This window comes from Panthera leo, chromosome D1, assembly GCF_018350215.1.
Source record: "Panthera leo isolate Ple1 chromosome D1, P.leo_Ple1_pat1.1, whole genome shotgun sequence".
Classification (NCBI taxonomy): Eukaryota; Metazoa; Chordata; class Mammalia; order Carnivora; family Felidae; genus Panthera; species Panthera leo.
The window spans coordinates 8,248,036-8,267,914 of NC_056688.1; the positions used below are offsets into that span (position 1 = coordinate 8,248,036).

The 19,879-nt window shown below is 39.6% G+C and overlaps 1 long non-coding RNA gene across 2 annotated transcripts in view; it reads left to right on the plus strand.

Annotated features, from left to right (window-relative positions):
- The first annotated feature begins 742 nt into the window (after positions 1-742).
- LOC122200112 overlaps positions 743-19,879 on the plus strand; it is a 44,009-nt gene continuing 24,872 nt past the window's right edge. The window contains exons 1-3 of one of the 2 annotated variants that reach the window (XR_006193721.1): positions 743-879; positions 983-1,085; positions 5,625-6,014. This is a non-coding gene — a long non-coding RNA (uncharacterized LOC122200112). Of the gene's footprint in view, positions 880-982; positions 1,086-5,624; positions 6,015-19,879 lie in introns of those variants that run through there. The other variant, XR_006193722.1, reaches the window with a different exon arrangement.

Sequence of the window (19,879 nt, forward strand, 5' to 3'; positions counted from 1 at the left end):
GAGAGGCAGAGAGAGAGGGAGGCACAGAATCTAAAGCCAGGTTCCAGGCTCTGAGCCATCAGCACAGAGCCCAGTGTGGGGGTCAAACTCACAAACCGTGAGATCATGACCAGAGCTAAAGTCAGACGCTTAACCGACTCTGCCACCCAGGTGCCCCAAGAGCTTGTGTTTCTAACTTGAAATAACAAATAGAGCATTTAAGTAAAGCAGAATCACTGAAGGGAGTTCTTGGATTAAAAAGTAGAGAATAAAACATGGGTGGTGCTATCATGCCCCCAAAAAGGTTCTAGTGTCTTTCCCAGCGCTTGTCTGCAGTGGTCCCTGGGGAGGAAGCTAACAAAGCAGACAAGAAGATGCCATCCCATTCAAGGCAGCAAACCAGGGGTGCTTGCGAAGGTGGAAATTATGAAATAGATGATTTTTCCAGGATTCCTCCCTCCAGAACCTGGAGGGAGCAGAGGGTCAGAGATAAAGGAGCCCACGGCGTCCAAGTAAGTGTTCTCTTCCCAGGCTTATAGTAGAATGAGCGGGGTCTGAATGTAGAACTAGGTTCTGATCCCACATCAGATGCAGACTTGCACCTAAAGCGAGTTGTAGTCAACACCTGTGCTTAGTAATACTCTAGGTGTAAAGGACTCAGTAAGGTTACCGGTGCCCTGAGGCTCAGGTATGTCATCATGTGCTGCTAGAGATACTCACTCCACTGACATGCATCCTCATCACAATGACACAGGAACCCCACTGGTAGCAACTGCACAAGCCCTGCCCATAATAAAGGCTCAGGCTTATATATACACATATGTAATGGCTTTGGGGAATTAACCAAAAGAATCCCAACTTTCAGGAAGGAACAGTGCACCTCAGAATGGGTACTACCAGGTAGGAAGACCCTAGTCAGCAATCATGGCTGAGAGGAAAGGCAGCCGTATTTCTAGAAGCAGTATGAAGCTCTTCTTGAACCTGCTTTGATCTATCCTTCTAGGAAATGCCCAGGCATCCTGGGGAAGAGGGAGCTCAAAGAACCCTACCTTGAGACATCCTACATAAAAACAATCTCCCCTGGACCTGAGAAGGCAGGCAGAAAGGTAAGCGGTTAAGAGGTGGTGGTTCAAGGAATGTTTGAGGCTGTCTCTAGATCAAGGCTGCCATATGGATGCCTAGAGCTAATCCAGTGGACAACCCAGAATCAGTTCTGGGTGGGAATAAGGAGTGACAGGAACAATTAAGACTCAAACACAGAACGATCTAGGTCAGCAATTCACAAACTTTGAGGTCTCAGGGCCCCTTTGTTGTCTTAGAATTTTTTTAGTTCCCCAAAGAAAGGTTGTTTATGTTGGTTGTATATTGATATCTACTATGTTAGAAACTAAAATAGATTCTTTAAAAATATTTATTCATGGGGCGCCTGGGTGGCTCAGTCGGTTAAGCGTCTGACTTTGGCTCAGGTCATAATCTCATAGTTTGTGAGTTTGAGCCCCACATCAGGCTCTGTGCTGACAGTTCAGAGCCTGGAGCCTGGTTCAGATTCTGTGTCTCCCTCTCTCTCTCTTCCTATCCCCTCCTTGCACTCTGTCTCTCAAAAATACATAAATGTTAAAAAAAAAATAGAAAAAAAATTACCAGTTGTTTTCCTTGTAGGTAAAGAATTACTTTGCTCATTTTTGAGGAAATGTCTACCAAATACCCAGGTCTAAATAACCATAATTTGCCCAGTAGCCTTAATTTCAAGTAAAAAATACAGTACTTTCTCTTTCCCCCACCTCCGCAAAAAAAGGCTAGTTTAGCTTACAACGCAAACAATTACACAAGTACTCTTTTTTAAGACAAGCATGCAGAAGTGCTTTATGCATACATTCCATTTTGTTACCCAGAATATAAAAATAATGTATATCCAAGGTTCAAGTTTCAGTAAAATTAATACGTTACACTGCTTCATTGAGAATATTCTCAAATCAAACTGATTTTTTTTAACGTGAGTATGTGACAGTGAAAATACATCTCTATAAAATTTGGTGCCACTGCCTTGATTCATACTAAGACACCAGTGCATTTACCCACCAATGGTTATATACCATCATCACCCATGTCAACACAGTGGGGGAAAAAAACCCTAATGTTTTGATATTATTATGAAAGTAGTTTGTACCTCATGGACCCCCTCTAGAGACCTTCCTGGGGTCCATGGAATTCACTGAGAGTTGCTGATCAGGTCAGTTGTTCTCAAACTTGACTGCTCATGAAAATGGTTGAGAAGATTTTTAAAATCCTGATGCCAAGCCATACCTTTGACTAGTTAAATCAGAATTGTGGGGGGGTAGGGCTCAGGCATCAGTATTTTTTAAATCTCCTCCAGTGATTCCAGTGTATGTCCAAATTTGAGAACCAGCGATCTAAGTTCACTTCAGTTCAGTTCCTTTTGGGATAGCAAATGAAGAGATGTGGGAGCTCTGAGCCCCCAGGAAGTACCAGCAAGCTCAGCCATCTACCAGACACTGTAGGTATAGGCTGGTGTATTCATATGAAGTCCCAGAAAATAATTTGTGATGCCTGATTCCCAGACTGTGACCCATGTGTCATCACTATTGCTAAATACAGTAGTACATGATATTCAAGAATGCATATAAGTACTGGCCAAGGACTCCAGACTAGTATTCTAAACCTCTGATCCTTATTCACTTTGTGTCTTGGCCAAAATGCTAGCTTCTTTGTTTCCTTGCATGTAAAGTGGTGATGATAATAATACCTATCTCAGTGGGTTGGTGACAGAATTGAATGAGCACATACATGGTAATTCTTAGAACAGCTTCTTGCACATTGGAAGCATTATTTTAAGTGTTGGCTATTAATATTATATTCTAAAATGTTTCATTTCTGTCTTTTTGTTCAATGACATCAAAATGCCTATTAGGTAATATTTCTTGAATAAATCTATCTAGAGGCAGCACACTAGAATAAAAGAGATAGTGTAAAGTGTGGCTTCATCACTCATTGTGTCAGCTTGCATGAGTTACTTAGACTTCCTAAGTCCAAGCCTTATCCATAAAGTATGGATTGTGCATTCAAGATATATGCACGTGAAGTACCTGGTACATAGTAGATGATCACTAAACTATAGCTTTTATAATTTTAAAATCTTATGTAAGTCATCCTATTTGGGCTTTAGATTCTAAATGGGAAAGTGGGCATAATGGCTTCCATTAAACCCATTTTGAATGGTGAATATGCTAATCTCATCATTCAGCATATGCAGCAATCTTTACCATTGTGCTATAGAAATGAGGGCACACATTCTCTATGTGTTCAGTGTCCTAGAGACCTTTCCCACTGGCCCGCCACAAAGCCTAACCCTTTCACCACTTAAGACATTTTTCCACTTTAAAGAAATGTGTTTCTGGAAGGTCCTTGTTAAGATGTGCATAGAAAGGATGATGGGTACACCTTAGCTTTTAGTTACTGCAGTATGTAACCAAATAAATGATGGGCTTAATGAATTCAGTGAAGTCCAGAATTCAGATTTTAGAAGTTCTTTAGTGTTTCCTAGTTGAATACCCAGAGACAGAAAACGATAGTAAAAAGAAGGAAGAGAAGAAGAGGAAGAAACATGCTAATGTGCTGAATCTGTCTCTCTCATCTTCAGGCTAGTGTTAGCTATTATTACTTCCATTTTATAGGTAAGAAAATGGAGGACTTGAAGAGTTTTGTGACCTAACATTTACAGATAAGTGATAAGAACTGAGACTCAAATCACATCTGACTCCAAACACATGCTTTTAAGGGCTAAAGCCTATTATTAAATATATATATATATATATATATATATATATATATGGCAGAGGACAAGAGGCAGAGTGAGTGTTGCAGGAGGCATGAGAACCCCTAACCTTGGGACTAGTGTTCCTTATAAAAGTGACCCCCAGAGCGCTCCCCCACCTGTTCCTCTATGGAAGACACAGTGAAAAGACAGTGGTCTACGAATCAGGAAGCAGACCCTCACCAGACACTGAATTTGCCAGTATCTTGATCTTGGACTTCCCAGAACTGTGAGAAATAAATTTCTACTGTTTATAAGCCCCCATCAACTATTGCTTTCTGTTATAGCAGCCCAAATGGACTAAAAAAAAAAGAGAGAGAGAGAGAAATGATAATAATGAGGGACTTGCTGAGTACTTTGACAAAAAAAGCCCACCAACAGCATTGAAGTTCTGCTTTAAAATAATCCAAAAACAGGGGCACCTGGGTGGCTCAGTTGGTTAGATATCCAACTCTTGCTTCTGGCTCAGGTTATGATCTCACAGTTCGTGGGACTGAGCCCTGCATCAGGCTCTGTGCTGATGGTGTGGAGCCTGCTGTGGGATTCTCTCCCTCCCCGTCTCTCTGCCCTTCCTGTGTCTGTCTCTCTCTCTCAAAATAAATAAATAAACTTTAAAAATAAAATAATCCAAAACAAAGCTAACACAATCACATGTGCATGTTGTAGCTGTTGCAGATTTTAGAAAATACTTTGGTTCTGAATTTTCTGTGCAATTTCATCTTCCATCACTAAAAAGCACCAGCCCACCAAATCAGACCTTCCTTTCTTATTCATATTGCCCACTCTGCCTGAAATACTCTTTTCTCTCTCCCTACCCAGAGTTTGTGTTTCCTCTCAAAGCTCAAATCCGGTCTTAATCCTCTATAAAATTCCCACGTGTTTTCCTGTCTTCTCAACTCGTGTTGCCACACATCTCATGACTTATGGTATTTGTGCACAGTATTGTCTCATATTCTTCATTCATTGTGTTTGAATTCTAACTGGATTCTCATAGGGTGTGTATTCTCTTAATTCTTTTTTTTCAGAATGAAAAGACTTTTTTTCTTTTTTCATTTTTTTATCTTTTTTTTTTTTTTTTTTTTTTTTGAGAGAGCAAGCTAGCGGAGGGGCAGAGGGAGAGAAAGAGAGGACCCCATGCTCAGTGCAGAGCCCAGTGCAGGGCTTCAACTCACCACCTGGAGATCATGACCTGAGCCAAAACAAAGAGTCAGGCACTTACCTGACTGAGCCACCCAGGTGCACCTCTTTTTCCTCTTTTAGAGTGAAAGTCTTATTGTATAATTTGTAGTAAAATTTATAAATAAAGTATGAAGAAGGAAACAAATACATACAAAGTCCCACCAACCAGGGAAGTAACCATACTAACCTTTTGATTAATAAGCTTGTAAGCAATCCACTCTTTACACACACACACACACACACACACACACACACACACACGGGCCTACACATGCCTACAGAAAATTTTATAAAAATTAAAAGCTGATTTAACTTTCTTTTCATTGACTAATTCTTTATGGATATCTTTTTATATTGATAAATATAGAATATCATCATTTATAATGACCACAAAGTTTATAATTGTATGGGTGCATCCTCAATGACGTTTGATGATGAATGACGCCATTCTGTAATTGATGGGCATTAAATTGCTTCTCACTTTTGTCATCATAAACAATGCCGAGGAAACAACTTTGTACAAATGCCCTTTCATAATTTGCCAATAATCTCATTAAAATAAATTCCTAGAATTATAATTGTTTGATGGGATTCTTGTTTTCTTCACTTCTGTTCCCTCTAACATATGATACAGAACTACGTGCAAAGAAAATACAAGCCAGATAGCCCGGGGGTAATTCAGCCTGGCGGATACAGGAAGTCTCCACCATACACTGAATAACAAATAGAAATGTAGATACATTTCTCTGAGAAGAACATACTCAGCCTAACTCCAAACACCCTGTATCTTCCCAGGAAAATGGCTTTTGATTTTTACTCAAGAGAAAGTTGTTAATGCTGATGAAGAGACAGAGCAAGTTAACAATCTGCTGTTAAGGAAAAAAAATAAATAAATACATGGATGGAATGCCTGTCAACTAAAATAGCTGTCAGAAACATAACAAAAACCAAGAAAGGAAGATGGTTGCTTTAGATTATAATTCAGAACCTGAACGCAAGTTCTTTTAGTAGCACCAATGACTAGTTCAAATACCAGTTTCCAAAAGTATATTTAAAATAAAATGTACCTAAGTATGTTCGTAATACAATGTCATTGATACAGAGCCAAACCAATTCCATTATTTCTATGCAATATAGAAATATATGGAAAATATATCCTACATCACATCTGCCTAAATTTGGTTAAATATAACCAAATCATAAGCTGGGGGTCTGCTGGTACAAGTCTATATATCGTTTACTTTGGCCAAATGTCTGTCACTGATGTTTTGTGTTGAAGAATCTTCACAGCCTGAGCCTCAGTATCCTCATCATAAAACAAGAGTGGCCAAAAATAAACTCAAATGCACCTTCTAGTAATGAAATTCTAAGATCCTATCAATCCTTGAGAAGCAGACTTCCTGGAGAGAACTACTCATTGAAGAATATTTATTTTTTGTTGGGACCCGATTAGACTAAGTGATAATAGATTTAAAATGACTTGAGAGGAACCCTGTGTAACACTAATTGCTAATTACATTTTTATGCTAATCGTAATTATTAAAATGTAGAAAGGAAGAATTACTTATCTGTAATGAAATAGAATTTGAAAAGGCAATGCCTGTAAATATTTTCAAATTATTTGAAATAATTATAAATTATTTGATAATAATAATTATAAAATAATTATAAAATTATATAAATAATAATTTTATATATAAAATAATAATTATAAAATTATTTGACAAGACTCCCACCACCAACCAAGAGGGAAAAGCAAGGGCTAGATTTGCCCTACCCCAAGAAATAATTTAAAAATTGGAGAAAATATATGAAAAGATAATTTTCAAAATGTCGGATATCAGAAAACAAAGGATAGTGATCTTTAAGAGTCAGGAAACCAAAGTGAGCCCTATGATTACACCAACATACTACCTAGAGAGAATTCACATGCAGTAGCACAGGGAAAGGGAAATTAGGAAGATTCCATTAAACTCTCTGAGCTGAAAAGACAGAGCCAGGACAATGGGAAAACACAGGAGACTGGACTTCACAAAATAGTGTATTGGAAAGTAGAGAGCTGCAGAGAATCTTCTTTGAGTCTTCAGCTGAGAGTACATATCAGATCATGTGTGACAAGACACTGCCCAAGGCTAGGAACTAAAACATCCTAAGAGATTTATTATACGAACTGGCTCACACAATTTTGGAGACAGAGAAGTCCCATCATCTGCAGTTTGCAAAATGCAGAACCAAGAAAGCCAGTGGTGTTATTTATTCCAAGTCCAAAGGCTGGAGAATCGGGGGATCAATGGTATAAGTCACAGTCCAAGTGTGAAGGCCCAAGGACCAGGAACATTGGTGTCCAAGGGCAGGAGAAGGCAGATATCCCAGCTCAAGCAAAAAGAGCAGATGTGCCCTTCTTCCACCATTTTGTTCTATTCACGCTTTCAACAGATTGGGTGAGGCCCATTCACATTGTCCAAAGTAATCTTCTTTATTCAGCCTACCAATGCGGATGCTTATCTCTTTCAGAAACACCCTCACAGGCACCCCCAGAAATAATGTTTTACCAGCTATATGGGCAACCCCTTGTCTAGTCAAGTTGATTCATAAAAGTTTACCAACACAGATAGAGTTAAGCAAAAAAGATTTTGCATCAGTAATAAAGAAAATTAGCCCTAGATTAAATGTGTTCTGTCCCGCCTAACAAGTTTATAATCCCAGAAAGGACTGACCTGTTTCAAAGAAAATTAACCATATCACTAACCACAACAAGAATATTCATAGGAATAACTTCAAATGACCTAATAGGGTGTAGCTGGAATCTCTGAAGGAGGCAAAGGAGAGGAGGAGACAGAAAGAAATATTGATTAAATACATCTTGAAAATACAAATGACAGGATAGTATCCTACATTCTTTAAAATATCTAATATTGAAAAGCATTTTAAGTATAAATTTAAAAAAAGTTTTGGGGCACCTGGGTGGCTCAGTTGGTTAAGTGTCCGACTTCGGCTCAGGTAATGATCTCACGGTTCATGGGTTCGAGTCCCACGTTGGGCTCTGTGCTGACAGCTCAGCCTGGAACCTGCTTCGGATTCTGTGTCTCCCTCTCTCTTTGTCCCTGCCCTGCTCACACTCTGTGTCTCTCTCTCCCTTGAGAATAAACATAAAAACATTTTAAAAAAGAAAATCTTAAAAAGAAATATGTAAGATTTTCAGATGTGAATAAAATATAGATTATGGCATGCCACCATTCCTGTGCAAGAAAGAAACAACCCAGACAATTTGAAAAAAATATATATATTGAAAATATTTAAATATTTATATATACAAATAAATATAAATAATATAAATATGAATATAAGTATTCAAGAGCTAGATCAGCAAAGAATATTCAATAAGCTAAAATTCCAAGAGGGAAGAGTCCTTCTAATTAGAACAGTCCTTCATCAGCCATTTCTTTCCTAGGATATATTTGCTGATTCTAGGTATGAGTTGAGAATCAGCTTTAGGAAGAAGAAAAATGAGTCAGCAAATCTTTTAGTCATCATGGACTTGGAAGCTTCAGGAACTCTAAATACCCAGCTTGTTTCTCCAGAATATGTTAACTAAGTTTTGAGTCTATTTGGAGGGTTTTCAGGATCTGTAAGGAATATTCAGATCTCCTACAGTGGCACATTCTTTAGGAAACAAAGTTCCACTTAAGGAAGGATTCCTGCTTTAAACACACAGCTGTCTGCTCCTCAAGACCGTCGCTAAAGCTGGAAGTGGCATTGGATGGGGAGTCAAAGAGCCAAGATGAAATGCTCTGAAGGGGAGACAGTCTCTCCCACTGTTCTCAGATCTGCATGAATAGAAAATTACCAGGTTCTCGATCAAAAACCAAAGACGACACACTCTGGGTAAAGGGAAGAACCAAAGATAGAGTTAGTCTCTGTCAACCTGCAAACCAGCCTTCGCTCACCTAGGTCACTGATTAGATTAAGGAATCAGCTGCTGATGCCTACACCATAGTGGAGGAAAGGGGCTGCTGTCCTGGCAGGAAATGCCACCGGGGCCCCCCTGCAGGTACTTTACCTCCAAGGTACAGCATACAGCTTGGGAAGCATAAGCATAAGACGAAGAAGGAAAATGTAATCAATATTCATGAGGAAAAAAGTAAGAAGCAGACTCACAGTTACTTCTGATAATAAAGTTAGTCGATAAGGACCTCAAACTGGGTATATCTCATATCTTAAAGAAGTTTGAAGAAAATATGGGCAAATTTGATGAAAAGACGAAGAACCTCCACAAAGAATGGAAACCGCAGAAAGGGATAGAGTGGATACTCTTGAACTATAAAATAATATATCTGAAATGAAAACTCATTGGACATGTGTATAAGCAAAATACGTAATGTGTGGACTTAAAGGCAGCTCAATCCAAACTGAAGCACAGAGAAGGAAAAAATGGGAGTAAAGAGTATGATGTAGGAGGTATGCGAGACACCATGGGTAAAAATTGTGACAAGTAAGTAAAGGGATTTCCAGAAGGACAGGAGAGAAAACCGAGTATTGGTGGGGGAACACTATTTGCATGGATAATGATAATGCTTTTTTCCCAAAATCCATGAAAAATTTCAGCCCCCAAATTTAGAAATCTCAGGGAATTTCAAGCCACATAAATGCAAAGGGAAACATACCTAAGCACATAGTAGTCGTGCTGCTACATTTAAAGCAAAGTGAAAAATTTTGAAGAATACAGAAGGAAAAAAAAACCCAGCAATCCTCAAAAAAGCAACAATAAGATTTATCATTGACTTTGAAACAGAAACCATGAAATCCAGGAGACAACTGTATAACAATTTTAAAGTGCTGGGGTGGGGGAGAAGCTGACCTATCTAGATAGCTTTAAAAATGAAGGAAAAATCTAGATATTTTCAGATGAACAGAAGCTGAAAGAATTTATTGCATATCCACATTTTGGTAAATACTGTGGGAAGTTCTTCAAGGTGAGGATAAAGGAAAGAAAATGGAAGCTCAGATCTGTAGGAAAGAATTAAGAGCAGTAGAAAGGGTAAATGTGGATAGTTATAAAATTATATTGGTTTTTTTATAACAAGATATATCTATGACATAATACAAAAAGAAGAAGACACATGGAGTTAAATTGTAAGATTGTTGGATTGCTCAGGAAATGATAAAAGTGCTCATTTAAGGTAATAGTAAAAAGTTAAAAATTCATGTTATAACCTCTAGGATAGATAGCAAAAGAATTTGTTCTAAGGAGCTCATAGAAGCAAAGCAAATAATAACACAAATATTTGATTAGTCAATAAAATGCAAAAAAAAAAAAGGTGGGGGGGACGTCTGGGTGGCTCAGTCAGTTAAAGCAACCCATCTCCGGTCACGTCCTGATCTCACATCGGGCTCGGAGCCTGAAGCCTGCTTCGGATTCTGTGTCTCCCTCTCTCTCTGCCCCTCTGTTCATGCTCTTTCTCTGTCTCTCTGTCTCTGCCTCTCTCTCTCTCTCTCTCTCTCTCTCAAAAACAAATAAGCATTAAAAAAATTAATGCAAAAGGATTATAAGAAAAAGAAAAAATGGGACAAAAGAAAAACAAATAGCAAAACGGTATACTTAAGTTCAGTTATATCAGTAATTACATTAAATGTAGGCAAACTATTCATTTTAATTAAAAGACAAATGGGGCACTTGGGTGGCTCAGTCAGTTAAGTGTCTGAGTCTTGATTTTAGCTCAGGTCATGATCTCACAGTTTGTGAGATTGGGCCCCACATTGGGCTCATCGCCTTGCAAGAAGCTGGCTTGGGATTCTCTCTCTGTGTGTCCCTCTGCCCCTCCCCAACTCACGTGGGTGCACACTTGTGCACATTCTCTCTCTTCCTCTTCCTTTCCCTCTCCCTCTCCCTTCCTCCCTCAGAAAAAGAAAAAAAATGACAATTGTTGGATTGGGATTAAAAAAATAGAACCATATGATATTTACAGCATATATACCTTACATGTAAGGACACATAACAAATTGAAAATAAAGAATGTAAATCAGATATACCATGCAAACACTAGCCAAAGGAAGGCTGGTATTGGTATATTAAAATCAAACAGAACAGACTTCAAGTTAAGAAATATAATGAGAAATAAAGCAGTATATTTCATAATGAGGAACAGATCAATTCATTAGCAATAGATAGCATTAGTGAATTTGTGCTTTGCTGATGACATAGTTTCAAGATTTACAAAGCAAAATTGACAGCTTGAAAGAGGAAATAGAAAAATATATATTCATTTTTGTGGGTTTTCCTGTATTTCTCTCAGTTACTGATAAAAGGAAGAAAACAAAAAAATCAGTAAGGATATAGACAGTCTAAAGAGCTCAGCTAAGTAAAATGACAGTCTTTTCGAGTGATTAGGAAACATTTATCACAATAGCTTGAAATAAGTTTTGACCATAGTTCTAAACCTATAAACTATAAAATTTTTAGCAAAAACAATAGGAGGAAATCTTCAGGTTATCAGACTTGGGTAAGAATCTTAGACTTGACCTCAAAATCGCAGTTCATTAAAGGAGGAATCAACAAGTTGTATCTCATCAAAATTAGGATTTTTTTCTCTGCAAAATATTGAGTTATGAGGAAGAAAAGATGAGCTGTAGACTGTGAGAAAGTATTTGCAAGCCATATACCTGATAAAGGACTTGTATCTAGAATATGTCAACAACTATCAAAACTCAACAGTATATATATATATATATATATATATATATATATATACACTAGAAAATGACAAAGACATGAACGGACATCTCAATGAAGAGAATATGCCAATGGAAAATAAACACATTAAAAGATATCTGACATCATTAGCCATTAAAGAACCACAAATTAAAACCATGAGATATCACTACAAAACTGTCATAATGGCTAAAATAAAAAAAAATAGTTGGAACACCAAAAGCTGGTGAATGTGCACAAAAACTGGATGACTCATACGTTTCTGGTAGAAATACAAATCTAGATGATATTTGGAAAACAACTGGCCAGAATTTGCACTCTTAGGCATTTATTCCAGTGAAAGAAAAACTTAGTTTCCTACAAAACCTGCAAATGAATGTTTATCGCAGCTCCATTTATAATAACCAAAACTTGAAAGCAACCCAAATGCCCTCCAATGGCTGAATGGTTAAACTAATTGTGGTACATCCATATCATGGAGTATTACTCAACAACAAAAGGAAATAAACTATTGATTCCTAGAACTTATGTTCTATGGTGGATCCCAAGGAAATTATGCTGGATGAAAAAACCCATTCTCAAAAGGTTATGTACTATATGATTCCATTTATTTAATATTCTTGAAATAACATAATCATAGAGATGGAAGGGAGACTGGTTGCCAGGGGCTAGAGATTAGGAGGGAGAAGGTAGTATGGCTATAAAGGAGTAACACCAGGGAGCCCTTTGTGGTGGTATGGCTCACTCTCATTTGTAGAGGTAGTTACGCAAAGTGACACATGTGATAACATTACGTAGAACTCAAAAAAAAAAAAAAAAAGTTAAGAACATGGCCCCGTTCTACACAGGGGACACTAGGAGATGTGGAGTTTTTAAAACATGTATGAAAATTATCTGATACCTTCCCATCCAAAATACGAAATCTAACCTCCCCCAAATATGGGCCGAGATAACAAATTCACTTCTAACAGAATACGACTTCAGCACTATATACATATATGTGTGACTATATGCCGTTTATATTCATACCTAAGTACTATATATATATCACTTATAATAGATTTGAAAATGTGATATACCTCCCACCTGGCATGGTGTTTCATTCTCCCTCTCCCTCTCTCCATGTTACCCATCACCATACCTTGGGAAATAGATTTGGGGCAGCCTCAACAAGGAATTGGTGATAAATCATAGTTGTTTATACTAGGCAAAATTGTTTACAACTTTAGTTTTAGTTTATTAGAAATGTGAATTACTTTTCTTTGGCTGCATTAACAAACTGCTACAAACAAATAGTACCTAATTCTTATCATAAAATACCTGTAGGTCAGAAGTCCAGGTATATCTCGGTTTTCTGCTCAGGGTCTCACATGGCTGAAATCGAGGGGTCACATAGACTAAATCCCCATCTGGAGATAAAAGTCTTCTTCCAAATACACTCATGTTTTTGGCAGAATTCATTCCCTTGACATTTTAGGACTCTGACCCCCATTTTCTTCATCGCTATTAGCTGGGGGTTGCTTTCAACAGCTAGAAAGTATTCTCTGGTGCTCCCCACATGGTCCTTGTGATAAGCAGGTCCTTGTGATAGGCGTTTACTTTCTTCCCTGAAGCTAGCTGGACAGTCTGACACTTTTGCTTTATTTTAAAAGGCTCACCCAGTTAGGTCAGGCCCACCCAGATAAGCCGCCTTTGGATTAATGAAAAGTCAACTAACTGGTTACAAAACTAAGCATGAGAAATCTCATCACTTTTACAGATTCCACATACTCCAGGTGAGGACATTATCAGGGCATGTATATCGGGGTGGGGGAGGGAGGCTGGAATCGTAGAGACTAACTTAGAATTCTGCCTACCACAGCTCCCCTCTTTCTGAATGCAGGATCCATCGTTGTTCATGTAAACAATGAGGTGTGGCTAAATGCTAATAAGTTGTTTTTTCCACCTAGTGTGCTCATTTATTTGTTTATTTAGGAATTGATTTTCTAGGACTGCAAAAAATTATTTGAGACAGATTATATTTAGATTAATAGCACTGAAAAGTGGAAAGATAAAAGGCACGTAACAAAAGAAAGTTGGTATTAGGAAAGTTCTCCTTTGAACATAAAGCTCAGCTCTGCTTCTTAGCTTCTAAGACAGAGATGGAAATAAGATGAGGTCTTGTTCGTATAAATCGTGCTTGCTAGAGAGGAAACCTGCAATTCATAGGAAAGACAGACTTTTTTTTTTTATCTTGAGATCAGAACTAGTGATCTAGGACACTCTAGTGTCCTAGAGTTCCCAGGACACTCTAACATTCTTCACAAAAGGAAATTTAAATGAAAATGTCTTCCGTGCAGTTTCTGTCTTATAAAAATCTGTATTTTTCAAATACAGCTTTTACCCTTCTGTGAAAGCCTTGAGTGTGGAGAACAGCAGTCCCAAAATGTAACTCTGTTCCAGACTTTGCAAGCATTTACATGAATGCTTCATAATAACCATATGATGTGGGTATTACTATAATTATTCTTATTAATAGAAGAACCTGAGTCTTATACAGGTTAGGTAATTTCCCCATAGATTAACTGGATAAAGGGATGAATTTTGGAAAACAACGAGGAGCTAATAGTTAACCAGTGTCTTGGACATTGTCAAATATCCCCTGCCTCCATCAAGGTTTGGACGAGAGCTGAATGTCATCCAATTCATAATTGACACCAACAGCATTTAAGAGCTGAGTGGTCTCTGCTGTTGATTGAATGGAAATGCATGTGCTCTGTCATCTAGAGAGAGGACACAGCAAGGTTGATGTGTAAGTGGAAAAATTGAAAAGTAGCCTTATATTATTGCCTTATTGGAAGGCAGCTCCATTTCCGGATGGAGGTGAGGGAATGGGCGAGCTGCTAATTGAGAACAGATGGAAGAAAAAGTAAATTTCTGGATGTTTGAGTGCAATAAGGTGTGGATGAAGCACAGGGGTAACCCCGGACCTCTTTTCAGAAGAGTGACTTGATAGGAAAGGAAGAGAAAGAACAGGGAAGAGTAGGACCAAGGGGGGAATGAAGTAAAGGTGTAGAAGCAACAACAAAAGTTGTGGGGCTCCTGTGTCTCACTGGACCGGGAGACAAATATTCAGGTCCTGACTGTGTTGCAAAGTTGTTAGGGTCCTTGAGCAAGCACATCCAACCAGCCTGAACTTCACTTTCCTCTTCACTAAAACGGAGATTTTAATAATTCTGCTGTTACTTCCCAGAGGTTTATTGGTATCATTCATTCATTAATAAGACCTTACCTGATACATTTTACGCATCAAGAGCTGTTCTAAGTGGTGGGGATAAAAGATAAAAGACCTGATATTTACCCTCATAGCCTTAAGTCCCTTTCAGAAGAAGGCAGGAATGGAGAAAGAAAGGTCGGAAAAATGATATATGTATATGAACTATCTCCGTCCTCGAGATATTCACAGTCTTAGAGGGTAACAGGAGATGTGATGAAAGCCTTTTAGAGGCTTTTAGAGGCACATAAAGTAGATTGTGACATGTTGAGTGTGTATTCGAAAAGGATGTCTTGGAGAAGCTATTCCCAGCTTCAGTACCGGAAGTGGGAACTGACAAGTCTTGAGCAGAGAAATAGGAGGGAGTGTGGTTGGGTGTGGATGTGGAGAAAAGGCTGAAACAATAGTGAAAAGAGCAAAGCTTTGGAATTGGTAAGCCCTGGATGCAAATGTCAGGTGTATTGTTTACTGCCTGCGTAATGACAGGTTCTTCACAGGATTACCAGGAGGATTGCAGGAAATTTTTAGAAAACAGCAAAAACTCAGTACATGATAGCTGGTATAATGATGCTTATTTCAGTTAGTGAGAACTCGTGCAAAGGCATAAGGTCATGAGGAAGTATTAGCATGGATGGGAGAAGTGGACCTCAAGGTGAGATTATCAGGATTCCAGGTAGGAAAGGTTGAAGGCTCATCTTAGGCAGTGACAGGAAGATTGGAGACATGGGGGAGGACAGGAAAGGGTGGAGTGTCTAGGACATGGTGAGGGGACATCTGCTTAGGCGTGGCTCCTCGTTATGTGTCAGTGCTCTTCATGGAGGTGGGAAATAAGATGAAGAAACAAGTCTGCCAGTGAGGCATGGTGTGGAGGACTGGAGCGAGGGACAGAGATGAAGAATTTGCATTTGTGCCTGTTGAATTTGAGGTGTCTCTGGGCCACCCAAGAGGAGGCATTCAGGAATGAGCATGTGAACTGGGGATTTAGTTTTGAGAGGCTGTAACATATGGATAGCAGCAGAAACTCCTGGTGTGGATGAGATCACCATGGGAGGAGGGGAGGATCAGGGACAGAGCCCTGAATAACAGCAGTCTGGGTGGGTTGAGAAGGAGAAGCTTCCCCAGGAGGAAAGGACAGTGCGCGTGTAATGACTTAATGTATTCCCAGTAGCTGATTCGTGGCCCTTCCTCTTTCCCTCCCTGGATCCCTGTCTCCTGTCTTAGACTCTCAGACTTCCTGAGTTGTTCTACAATGCTACTTCCAGGGGCACATCTCCCCTTGCCCCCCCGCCCCCCCCCCCCACATACACACAGGTTTTAGCTTATCTGGTAAAATTAAATCAGAAGAAACCCCAAAGAAACATAACCGGTGGTATAACAGAGGCACCTGCGGTGAGCGGGCTGGTAGCAATCTGTGCTCCGCTGACTGCCCTTCCCAGGACACCTAAAATCTCATCATTTACATCTCCCATGTACATCCCCAGTCCTTGATAAAGGCATATGAAAAAGCAAAGATGGAAAGAACAGAAAGCAGCAAACGGAATATAAAACAGTGCTCCCACCCCCATTCCGCCCCCTCTTCAAGCAGGAGGAAAAAAACCTGAGGAGAAATGAGGAGGTGGGAAGACACTTTCAGGCAGCAGATGATTCTTCAGACATAGGGAGCCTGGTGTTCCATTGTTCCCTCCTTGGTCTACAGCACCATGCTGTTCCTCATGCAGAGCAGTAAGAGTTTTTCACATATTATCACCAGCAGGACCTACCAAGCCATATGGATGCGTGGGGCACTCAAGATTCTCAGGTAGAGCTATGCTGATATGAAACACATCTACATATTCATAAGTACCGGGATTTGAGATGTAGACTCCAGATTGTACCAGGTGTTCTGGCTACTGAATCAGAAAGTTTATTTAGTGCCTTATTCCGAAAATAGGGGAACAGAACGTCACCACTAGAATTCTCAGGGGATGGCTTGCTCTCCCACTCAGATGGGGGCCCATGATCTTTTTTGTATCTCACTCATGTTCTTCAAGACTGTCTAGTGTGAGAGTGTACAACCAGCACATGGACAGGCAACCTGTGGTCTGTTTCATCTGTGGGTCTCTTGTACCTACAGCAGCTTCTCATCTGTTGGTCCCCCTTGCAAATGTGACTTCAAATCACTTCCTGGATGAGATAAGAACTGTGTGGACTCTTCTTTCTCCAAATGCTCCCCCACACCTCTAAGCCTCCAGATGTATATCAGGAAGCTGGCTCCGTGCTGGCATGTAGCATACACTTGATAGATGGTAACTACCACCATGCATTCCTGTAGCATATATTTCAAACACAGAATTCTCTTCTCCCCTAAACTCTTATTTCAAAAGCCTTGCATGCATGTAGGGCATATAGATTCTCAATCTACATGGACTATTGAGATGTCTAAGCACCACCAGGGATGATGTTTGAACATGACCAAAGCTTGCTGATGGTTATTGCTTCTTCCAATCATCATAGGGATCCTGACTCCCACTCATGGAGGCTGTTGCTGGAAATGTCATTAAAGCAATTAGGTCTCAGCTCTGAGAAGGAGCAACTAAGACTACAAGGCTGTTGGCATCCATGTCATCTAGATTCCATTGGTTCTAGGACTGCACGTGCAGGTGACTAAGTACATATTTGGAAAACTAGGAATGGGAAGAGAGTATCAGCTACTTAATACCTTCCTAGAAGTTCTTCTTCCTTCTTTTCTTCCTTCCTTCCTTCCTTCCTTCCTTCTTTTCTTCCCTCCTTCCTACATTTCTTCTTTCCTTTTCTTCCTTCCTCCCTCCCTTCCTTTCTTCCTTCTTTCCTTCTTTCCAACAATAGTTACCATGTACCTTGTATGCACCAGGCTGTCATTATTCTAGGTATTGGGGATATGAGAGTGAACAACACAGACTAGACCCTGTTTTCCAAGGAACTTATATTCTGGGTAGGAGATAACAACAAACAATTGTATCAAAAAAAAGCCAATTTCAGAGGGCAGTGTGTGCAATTGAAAACAACAAAACAGATAAAGAGGCATAAGCAACTAGAGTAGATGGGGGAGGAGGGAAAGCTTCTCTGAAGATCTAACATTTGCACTGAAACCTAGATAACAAGAAGCTTGCTCATGTGGTGGGAAAGAACCCTGCTGCTGGTCAACATTGGCGAGAACTTTGGATTCGTTCTAATTAGAAGCTGCTAAAAGGCCTTGAGGAAAGGAATGAAATCATCTCATCTGTGTTATTTAAGATAAATTCTTGCAGGTGGATAGAGATTGGAGTGAAACAAATCATTCTCATCCCTTCATAATCACTCCTATTATTGGATTTAAAAGTAATTCAGCAGAACCTCCAATCAGTCACTTGGCTATTGCCAAGGCTCTTTGTCAACTGCACACTACAATATTTGGTCCCCACAGCAGACGTTTAAGAGAATGTGAAGTAGGTCTGAAGACAATGTGAAGAGAAATTTGACTGTGTGCATTCTGGCACACAAGTTCTCCTTTGTGGCCTCACCTACATTTTAACTCCCACAATGCAGACAGTCTCAACCCTACACCTCTGTCTGCTGCTCAATCTTGACTGTAAACTAGAATTTCCCAGGGAGCCTTTAAAGATGGATGCCCAGGCCACCCTCAACCAGACCCATTAAATCAGAATCTCAGGGGTGAGTCCCAGGCTTTGGTGTTTTTCTTAAATCTCCTCAGGAGATCCCTCTGGGCAGCAAAGGCAACCAGTGCCTCACAAAAACGAGCATTTTAGAGCATCAGATGTGATGACAAGTGGCATGAGACCACAAGAAATGTGCCGTCCTGCTGCTGTGTCCCTGAAGGGCCCAAGAAAACAGCAACCATGTGTTTCCAGCTGCTGGGCAGAGCATTCTGAAGCCTGACGAGTGCATACAAGCTCAAGCAGGGGGCCACTGTACGGTCGACAGCATATGTTGCTCTGCAGTGGGGTGCCCAGATTTGCAAATGAGCCTGGAGGACATAATGCCTCTTCAGAAGGAACTTTGGGGACCTTGACACACTCTACTTAAAAAGAATAAATGAAACAAAGGATGATTTCATCCAAATAGGGTGCCTGTGCAAGTAGCACCATAAAGATAGATACCACCCCTGCTCTGAAGTGCCTAACATCCTACAGAGCTCAAAATGTGAAAGCTAATGCATCTTGTCAAGCTCTAAAATAAGGGAGGCAGCTTTCCCACTTTCCTATTTCGTTTTTCTACATTTGTGATGCTTAGTTGCTAGGTTAAAACAAAAAGGAAAAGAGAAAAGAGAGGGAAAAAAAGTGCTAGCAAAATGAGGGATGGCAGTTTAGTGAGTTGGCATGGTCCAATGAGGCAAGTTTTCACTAGTGTCTGTGGTGGTGGTTTGTTTTGGTTTACTTTTTGATGATACAGGACAGTGGCCAGAGGGAAAAGCTATAGGATCCTAAAACACTCTATTATAGTGTAACATGCATTAGCACTTAATTATATTCTGCCTTATATGGTTTGATGTTATTTCAGATGTGTTGATCGTGTCAAATCTGGTAAGTTTCTTGAGAGCAAATTTCTTCTGTGATTTCACAGCACCTGTTCACAGGTATGCGTTGCCTAGTGATCATGATTGTGTATTGAACAGGTCAGGTAACACGTATATTTTTTTGTTTTACTTATTTCCTCCCTACACACAACCCTTGACTCGTGTGTGTGTGTGTGTGTGTGTGTGTGTGTGTGTGTGTATGTGTGTGTGTGTGTATGTGAGAGAGAGAGAGAGAGAGAGAGAGATGTTAAGTCTCCAAAGAAAGCTCAAGGCTCTGTATACACACACTCTAGTATCCAGGGAATTTAGGTGTAGGTTGCCGGGGGTCTTAGTAAATAAGGGCACTATTTTTGAGTGTTCTCACAGTGATATGCTAAGTAGCTTACAGATAGGTTA